The 8,698-nt window shown below is 40.7% G+C and overlaps 1 pseudogene; it reads right to left on the reverse strand.

The window, feature by feature from the left end:
• Positions 1-388: 388 nt before the first annotated feature.
• LOC100761823 lies at positions 389-1,145 on the reverse strand (annotated as a pseudogene).
• Positions 1,146-8,698: the final 7,553 nt, after the last annotated feature.

Genomic DNA, 8,698 nt, shown 5'->3' on the forward strand with positions numbered 1-8,698 from the left:
AAGTAGTTCAAGGAGGTATGGTTAAGGCTGTATTACTTAATGGTGCTGGTAAATGCTACCCAATATATTTTGTCATTTTGCAGCCTTTATTTCCAATTTAGTGACTGCTGCTATGGAATCAAAGAGCAAAAATGACAATGTTCTTAGGTTTGTTTTGTTTTTAAACTATGATTTAGTAGCAACTGAGGCTCCCAGTTTTAACCACAACAAGATCCAAGTTCCCTCATTTGTTCATTAGCACCTGAATGTCAAGGGGTTAAATAACCAGCACAAACGATACTGCATTTCTGCTTGTAGCATTTGGCAAAACTGAAAGGAAAAGGAAGTTGTGCTACATGCTGAAGGGATTGTGGGCAACAGTAAGAAGACACCAGGAGAAGATAAAAGGTCACATGAAGTCTTCATAGTCTTGTACATATACTCCATCATATCCACCATAATCAGCCAGATTGTCTTTCATGGTGGCCTTTAATCCCCCTCCAGAAACCACAACTTTCTTCTTCTTTTTGGCTTGCTTTGCTTTTCTCGCTTCTGTGTTTCACTGCAATGCACAGTAAATGAATTGGTAATATTGGTAATATTGGTAATATTTTTCAAGTCATCAATTTCCAATGAAATACAGACATCTCCAACTCAGGCTTCCAAAACTGGCACAATATGGTGATATTTCATATTGTGCATTTTTATCTTTTAGTAATTTTCCAAATTCTGTGAAGTCATCTCTTGAAGAAGGTTTCATAGCATGTATTCCATAACCTGGATCATTAACACCAAAAATTTCTTTTGCTAATTCAAGGTCAGATTCTTACTGTAGCTTCTTTAGCTCAAGTTTATCTGCTAATTGCTCTTTGGGTGTTAGCAATTTAGGTTCTTCAGGCTCGTCTAACCTCTTTCTAATTTCTTCTTGCCTTTTCTTCTGCTGCCATGCTTTCTCTTTTATCTTTTTTGCTATTTTTTCTGACAATTTTACTTCTGTTTCCTCTTTATTTTGATAATCATCATCATCATCATCCCAGTTATCCTTCACATCCTCGTCCTTGCTCTCCAAGTGGTCCCAGCCGGCTGCCCACGAACTTCAGCCTCAGGTCCTCCATAGAGAACTTGTCCTTGTTCCAGGAGTCTGAGTTCCCTGCCACCTCCTCCATGTCCAGTAGTGGGTTCTTTTTTCCCTTTTTAAATTAAAATTTAAAACAAGATTCTTTTACATGTGAATACCAGTACCCTCTCCCTACCCTCTCCCCTGCCCCCCAAAACACCCTAGTCCAGCCCATTTTTGCTCCCCAGGGAGGGTGAGGGATTCCATTGGGGATTTTCAAAGTCTGTCACATCATTTGGAGCATACCCTAGGCCCTCCCTCATGTGTCTTGTCTAAGAGTTATCCCAGTATGTGGAATGGGATACCAAAGTCTGTTCATGTACTAGGCATAAATACTGATCTACTACTAGAGGCCACATAGATCAACCAGACCTCAAAACTAGCATTCACATTTAAGGGGTCTGGAACAGCCCTGTTCAGGTTTACCAGCTATCAGTCTGGGGTCCATTGGCTTCCATTGTTTGTGTCAGCTCTTTCTATGGGTTCTCCAGTCTGGTCTTGACCGCTTTGCTTGTCACCCCTCCTTCTCAGCAACTGGATTGCAGAATTCTGCTAAGAACCTATAAACAGGCTGGCTGTAGAGTCAAGGTCTGAATGAGAATCCCTACACAGTCCCAAAAGAAACAGTGAACACAGGGAAGCCATAAGTTGGTACCTGGTTTTGAACATGCTCATAGAATCACTGTAGGTAGAGTGCTCAGGAATCTAGTCTAGGTGGTTACCAATATACTTTCCTCAAAGTCCTGGATGTCTACATGAATATTTCCTTGTAGCTTAATCAGGTACCATCTAAGACTCCCTAGTTGATAGCATATTCCAGACCAAGCTTCTTATCCCAGAATTGTTCCTGGGGCTTTGTGACACAGCCATAGTGACACCCTCCTCCAAATTTGCCACAATTAAGAACCATTTGCAAAAATAGATGTTTTCTGTTGTCCTTTATTTCCCAAGACCAATCAGCAATGAATAGCCTGGGCTATCCTATACACATTCTGTGCCTGTAAGGGCATCACAGGGTGTCTAAAATAGATGAACACTACACTGGCTCTAACAGATATCTGTGTTACTTGCAGGAGGACCAGTATTTGCAGTCACAGGTTAGGGTGTGTCAATCCAGCCCTGCTCCATGTTGAAGCCATACAGTGTATACAGCTATACTAGTGGTTCCAGGGTCGGTTGTACAGTGGGGGATGGACTCAATACAACTAAATCCCAAGTATGACTCATGTCCCAAAGCCTTGATTCACACCAGAGACACACCTATTTCTATGGAAATATCAAGATCTACTCATTTTGTTGCTAAATGTTGGGAAGTGCCAGATTAATGGCATACATTGTCCTCTTGGTGGGATCCATAATCATGGTGGTGGAGATGATGGGGACAATGAGAAATGTGATGTTGGTGATGGGAATGTTGGTGGTAGTCATGAAATCCTGCACTGGAGACCCCACATATTTGGGCATGGTGATGATAATAGTGATGGTGGAGGTATACCAAGCAATCTCGGCAAAGGCGATGGAAGATTTGAGGCCTAATTTGACAGACTGTTTCTCCTTATGATATGCTCCTTTGATCTGTGGAAAAGACAGGTGTTCTATGGCTGCAGCAACAAAAAATAGCCAGTACAGTGATTGTGATCCAGCTCACAAGGTTTGTGCTCCCCAGAAGGTCTAACATCTGGAAGCCAGAGAGTGCCCCATCACTCAGCAGATCCCTTTAGCAGCCTCTGCTCATGGCTTAGTTTCTGCAGACTGGAAAGCAGTTATGGATTATTAGAGAGGTTAGTTAGGACAGGGTTATCATCAAATAGGCAGTCCAGATGGCTGTTTGAGGGAAGGTCATGCAGCAAGAGTAGGTGGAGACAGTAGATCTGTGAGACTGACTTGCTTGAGGGGAGGACCTGAATTAGGTGAAAAGAGGCCAATATTTCATTTATTTCTGCATTCTGGCAGAGAGAGGCCCCTCCTCTTCTTCAGTTTCTGAGAAACCACTATACAGGGATTAAAGTTAGAGTTTCAACTCAAACAAATCCCAGTCTTTGTGACTTCACCTTGTAATATCCATCATAGCTAAGTGTCAGAGGCTGTCCAGTTATTCATCCCAAGAAATGTGAACATGAGTCAGGGATGACAGGATCCTGATCAGGGCCACAAGCACTTCACCATCTAGAGAGGTTCTTGTTCCTTTTGCCAATTATAGGAAGTCAGATGACTGAGTGTCACTGTGGAGAAAATGGGAAGCAGAAGGAAGCCATATGATGTTACTCATGACACCCCCTTGCCTCTCGGATCAATAATCTTAATGGCTGGCAGCCTCGTTGCTCTATCATCATCCCTGCCACAAAGCTTGTGCCATTCCTACCTGTTTGGGTACCAAGACAGTGATCAGAATGTGCACAGTCATCAACTCCCTCATTACTGAATATCAATCTCACTCTACCCATGACACTTGAGGTACATGGATTCTTTATGTATCCCTATTGTCTTTAAGCTGATTGGGATCTCATACGCATCTAGGGGGTGCTTCCCAACGATCAACTCTGAGTCCTGAACACTCAGGCATCATTCACCTGCTCCTCTCTACCTCCTTCTCATGACTACTAAGCTCGTAGTCAATAGGAGTATTCACCTAAGCCTCAGGCTGATGGACAAGCTCTGTAGTATCTCCAGTATACACAGTTGGTGAAGGTTCTTCCTCATGACCCTTGTTTCATCGAAAGTTTCCATGACACAGTTGACTTCTGAGGATAATTACCCTACACGAATCCCAATTGTGACTGCTTTCTCTGATAACTTAGTAAAACCTTGAAGTAGCTCAAAGCCTACACATCACCTTTAGCCAATTAGATCTCAGTGGTGGCAGGTTTTTTCACTCCAGAGGTGTCCTTTTCACTCTGGCAAAGTTACTTGAGATTTAAAGAGGATGGAGTAAGGAGTTCCTGCATACTTCTGTGGTCTGGATCCAGCAGCCTTCTATACAGGCACATTGAAGAGAAAGCCTTCTAGGAGCCAGGGAAGTAGGGTGGATGGAGAGTAAGAGGGATGAGTAAGAGAAAGTTAGACAGAATTTTTATCTGGGGTTTATCCAAGGAGATACACACACCCCAGAGATTGTTCTGCAATTTACAGACCCAAAAAGTGAAGGGCGTTTCTCAGGGCCCTAGCAATCATCCCACCCCAGCCCACTTTAGGGGAATTCTTGTCAGAGAAGGGGAAAAAGATGCCAGATTCTGTCATCTACATGGATTAGTGTCTACAACATGTACTCAGTAGAGCTTTATTGGGGGTATGAAGGGCTGTCCAGGATAGAGGACTTTATCTGCTGCTGGGATATGCAGAAACAATGGAAGATGATGTACAGTAAACTTGTGAACTAGAGGAGCAAGGGATTCAGAGACATCCAGAAACACATACCGCCCCCCACACAGACACACACAGACACACACACACACACACACACACACACACATATATGCGTGTGTGTGTGTGTGTGTGTGTGTGTGTGTGTGTGTGTGTGTGTGTATTGAGAGCTACATATTTTCTCTCTTCTTGGGTTAGAGTTAGAACCTATAAATGGTCATTTTATAAGCTGCTTTGGTGACTTAGTGGTAGCAGGCTGCATTCCAATGGGTTTCAGATGTAACTGCTCATGTCCACTGTGAGAGTGTGTTTCCCTACTTTTAATTCTGTGACTGCTTCAATAATAATTCTGACTGGCCTGACTTGACACAAGGTTTGCTAACCTGATATTCTTGGTGGGACTAGGGATGATGATAGTGTCCCTGCATAAGAAGAGCTGTCCTGTGTTACTGTTCTTGTATTTCCATCTGAAGTTCAGTGTTTCTTCTACCCTAATAAGCAGACAGCTTATTAGACAGGACATTTGGACTACTAGCTGATGTACCTGCCTTTGGAAATTCTTGCTATATCACTTCAATACCATACTTTCCAGAATGCCTCAACGCAATGAATGGCTTTCTATGCACAAAGATACTTTTACACTATTGTTGCACTATAAGGACTCATAAGACCCTTAGTTTTGTATGCACACACTTATGTATAGGTGCACATATTCATTCCTGTGAAACTCAAGGCTGTGGGTAATTCTTGATTGCCAGCAAGAAAAACAACATTGTTTTCATTGATTGGTGGCACCACATAATGTTCAAAGTAAATAAATAACTTTTGTATTCTGACCCATCCAAAATTACATTTATCTTGACTTTTATGTTTAGACCATAATTAACAGGTATACATTTAATCAACACGACATTCAGAATTATCAACAAATTTGCCACAGAACTTATAATTGGAAAAATACTATACAATATACAATACATATATATATGATGTCAGAACACACATCCTTGCCCCAAAAACTCTCAACTATATTTATAGCGGGTATAATGCACAAGAGTCTGGTAGATCAGTACACTAACTAAGAAAGGTCATTTCCAGAAGAGGGTAAAGGAATTTCCCAGTAGTGGTGTCCAAATAGCATGCAAGAGGCAGACCAGTGGAAGGCAGACTAGAGGTGGGCTTCTGGTACTAAAGGATGGATGTTCTTGACAACTGAGCATGTTTCTCTCAGAGAATTCAGCCAGTAATCCTCCACTTCTTTGATTGGTCTGAAATGTAGGAATAGTGGACAGAAGATTCCTTTCTAGGTACTCAAGTGAGTTAGAGAAAGAAGAAACAATACAAGTGAACTGAGTGCTGCCAGGGAATGGGCATAGACAACAAAACCACTGATACTCAAAGGGATGGGCCCTTCAATTTCTCAAAGCAACATGCTTGCAAATGTGCTGAGTAAATGTTTATAGATCCTAATCCCAATCCAAACATCATTCAAATCCCTCCATTCAGTGAACAATAAAGAAAAATCAATAGATTAGTGATCATATCATCACACTCAAGTCACTGGACTCCAAGGGGGAGATAATAAAAATTACCTCCCTTATGAAATACTGAACAAAGACAATCTATTCAACTTGTTTTTCAGCATGTTTTATGTATTTGTGGCTGCTGATGGTGTGTGTGTGTGTGTGTGTGTGTGTGTGTGTGTGTGTGTGTGTGTTTATGAGTATGTTTTAGGACAATTTGCAGCAGTCAATTTTTCTTTCTACCATGTAGGTCCTGACACACATCAAATCTTGAGATTTGGAAGTAAGCATCATTATCCAACTGATTCATTCTGCCAGGCCACGATGTTTGTTTCTCGTTTGGAACTCAATCAAGAAAATTCCATATAGTACAGAAAATGAAGGCATTAAAGTCAGCAAGAGGAGAAGAAAGGCCTGTAAAGCAAATGTGTTCTTCTTTTTCTGTTTGCTTTTTTGAGACCTCCTTTTTCTGTTTATTCCCACCTGGCCTGGAAACCAAGACATGCTCAAAATTGACTTGAGACTGCAATCTTTCTGCACCAGCCTTACAAGTCCTAGAAGAAACAAGCCACCATGCCCCACATTCAAATATAGTTTTGTAATTAATAATGTAATTAGAGAGCAGAGAATATAGAAAATAATCAATAAAGAAAAAGAAAATGGGGTCTGTGTGATGCCTTCGGGAGTAAAGACACTTGCCACCAAATTGGTGGACCTGAGTTCAACTACCAGAACTCACATGGTAAGTCACAATTGGTCTCTTGATCTCTGAAAGTTGTCCTTTGTTTTCAAGATACATGTGCAAAAGGCATAAGAAGAATATTAATGTATATACACTGTAAAAATAAATAATGTGTAATAAAACACTTAAAGAAAATCTAATAATGTAAAAATTTTAATAACAAAATATGTTGAGTACTGGACCAAATGTTTAAAGAGGCAAAAGAATATTGACGTTGCCAATGTAGAGCATTTAGAAATACTCCTTTAAAAGGTTGCTTGCAATTCAAGCAACTATCCTGGGGAGCATCAAAATTCTTGTTTGTCTATATTAAGCATATAGAATAAAGAATCAAGCTGAGGCCCCACAATGTTTGCCCATGTTTTAGGAAGCCAACCTGAGTTACGTGGAAGGAAACCATGATCTTTCATGGCCACAGGGGATGATGGAAAGAGAGACAAAATGGAAATAAAAGCTGTGTGCAGAATCTGATCTGAACTGTAAATATCAATGGGGAACTTTGGGCAGATGGCATGGAGAGAATCAGCCAGAATGCAAAACATACATGGAAGGGGATTTGGGTTACATTATACACAAAAACTGGAGACTCATGTAACTGTGACATCATTTTCACATAAATGCACTTAGTTAGCTTGGAATGTTTTTGTTCCAAATAGAAACATTTAGAAATCAATTCAAGGAATATTAACATATGTTAATATGTATAGACATATGCTTGTGGATGTCAGTACACATGTATGTACATACATATGTGTTTGTGTGTGAGTATGTGTGCCTACATGTGTTTGTGTGTATGTGTCGAGAAGTACATATCTTAACTCCTCTTTGATTAGACATAGGACCTGCACATGGTCATATTATAAGCTTCTTTATTGACTTAGTGGTAGCAGGCTGCAGTCCTCAGGGTTTCAGAAGTAACTGCTCATGTCCCCTGTGAGAGTGTGTTTCCCTACTTTTAATTCTGTGACTGCTTCACTAATAATTCTGAACAGCCTGACTGGACACAAGGTATGCTAACTTGATGACCTTTGAGGGATTAGAGATTCTGAAAAGCTGTCTTGTATTACTGTTATAGTATTTCCCCCTGGAGTTCAGCTTTTCTTCTGCAGTAATAAGCAGTTAGCTTTTAGTCAGGCCATTTGGAATGACAGCTGATACACCTGTATTTGGAAGTACTTGCTATATCACTTCAATACCATGTTTTCCAGAATTCCTAAACTCATTGCATGGCTTTCTATGCACAAAGTCACTTTTACATCATTGTTGCACTCGGAGGACTCATTAGATCCTTACTCATGTATGCACACATTTATGTATAAGTTCACATGTTCGTTCATGTGCAACTCAAGGCTGTGGGTTAACCTTGATTGGTCAGCAAGAACAACCACATTGTTTTCCTTGATTCGTAGCTCCACCTAGTGGCCACAATAAATCAATGATTTTTGTATTCTGACCCATCCAACATTACTCTTATCCTTACTTTTATGTTTAGACCATAATTAACAGGTATACATTTAATCGACACACCATACATAATTATCAACAAATTTGCCACAGAACTTAAAATGGGAAAAATACTACACAATTTGACTGTAGATGTCAGAACTCACATCCTTGGCCCAAGAACTTTATACTAAATTTCTAGAGGGTATAGTGCATAAGGGTCTATTAGATGAGTGTACTGACTGAGAAAGGACATTTCTGGAAGAGGGTGAAGGTATTTCTCAGTAGTGCTATCCAAAAACTATGCAAGAGGCAACCAGGTGGAACACAGACTTAAGGTGGGCTTCAAGAACAAAAGGTTGGATAATCTTGACAACTGAGCATATTTCTCTCAGAAAATCCAGCCAGGAATCCTGCAAAGCTTAGATTGGCCTGAAATGTAGGAACAGTGGTCATCAGATTCCTAAATGGGCACTCAGGTCAGTTAGATAAAGAAGACACAATAACAGTGAACTGAGTCCTGCCAGGGCATGT

The sequence above is a fragment of the Cricetulus griseus genome, unplaced genomic scaffold (genome assembly GCF_003668045.3).
Source record: "Cricetulus griseus strain 17A/GY unplaced genomic scaffold, alternate assembly CriGri-PICRH-1.0 unplaced_scaffold_9, whole genome shotgun sequence".
Classification (NCBI taxonomy): Eukaryota; Metazoa; Chordata; class Mammalia; order Rodentia; family Cricetidae; genus Cricetulus; species Cricetulus griseus.